Here is a 1,333-nt window from a genome sequence, read left to right as displayed (position 1 = left end):
AATAATACCCCCTCAGCATGAAGCGTTTAAAGTTCTTTCTCAGATTTCCGCTTGAAAAACTCCAAAGAAACACGTTTCCAAGCTGAGCGCCACTAGCAGTGATATCCCAGAATATCTACTCCCTCCACACCCGAGCAAAAGGAATTCTCAGCACCCCTCTGTCCTACCCCCTCCACCTTCCTCGTAGTGCTGGCGCTACAGCAGATGGTCTTGTCACTCCAAACCATGTGTCCCTTCAGGAATTCTGCTCTGTCCTCAACAAGAAGCCCCAAGGTCACGAGAGCTCCTCGCGATCCACCTCCACGATAAATACCAATCATTTGTAACGCTTTCATTGCCATTTACAGCAATAGACATCAAATCAATTTTAAATTTGATCGCTGCGGCCCTCTGAAGTCAAAATGGATTGGCCCTCTATCACAATTAATGACTGCTAAATATTAAATGACAACAGAAAATGCAATTTCTGGAGAAATTACTTCGGAATGCTTTCACGCTGATTGGTGAGCACCCATACAGTAGGTCACTGTTGATTCCAGGGCATTTCTGGGCCATTTAATGTTTATTTTGAAGCATTTCTGCATCACTGCTTGCTGATCTTGAGTCACTTCTTGTTAACTCATTGGCTGCCACTGATGGTGCTAGGTGTCCGAACTATTTTGACTGGGAGGGTAACGTTCATTCATCGTCTCCTCCCAGTCAAAATGGATTGGCCGTCTAGTGCCGTCAATGGCACAAAAAGAAGAGCCTTCACAGCAAGACCTTAAATGAATTAAATGTCATTTGTTGTCAATGACCGCCAATGTGTTAATTTTGGAGCTATTTATTAACGGTTACTTCCTGTTGATCTTGACTCACTTCCTGGTGACTTTGGGGCATTTCTTGGGTCATTTGCTGTTGTTTTTAGGGCATGTATGGGTCACCATCCATCCATACATTATCTTCCCCTTAGTCCGGGGTCGGGTCGTGGGGGCAGCAGCTTTAGCAGGGAAGCCCAGACTTCCCTCTCCCCAGCCACTTCAGCCATCTCCTCAGGCGGGATTCCAAGGCATTCCCAGGCCAGCCGAGCGACAGTCTCTCCAGCGTGTCCTGGGTCGACCCCAGGGCCTCCCGCCGTTGGGACATGCCCGAAACACCTCTCCAGGGAGGCGTCCAGGAGGCATCAGAACCAGATGCCCGAGCCACCTCAACTGGCTCCTCTCAACGCTGAGGAGTAGCGGCTCGACACCAAGCCCCTCCTGGATGACCGGGCTTCTCACCCTATCTCTAAGGGAGAGCCCGGACACCCTGCGGAGGAAACTCATTTCAGCCGCTGGTATCCGGGATGTTGTTC

This window comes from Corythoichthys intestinalis, chromosome 5 (genome assembly GCF_030265065.1).
Source record: "Corythoichthys intestinalis isolate RoL2023-P3 chromosome 5, ASM3026506v1, whole genome shotgun sequence".
NCBI lineage: Eukaryota > Metazoa > Chordata > Actinopteri > Syngnathiformes > Syngnathidae > Corythoichthys > Corythoichthys intestinalis.
Note: the sequence above shows the minus strand (reverse complement) of the source record.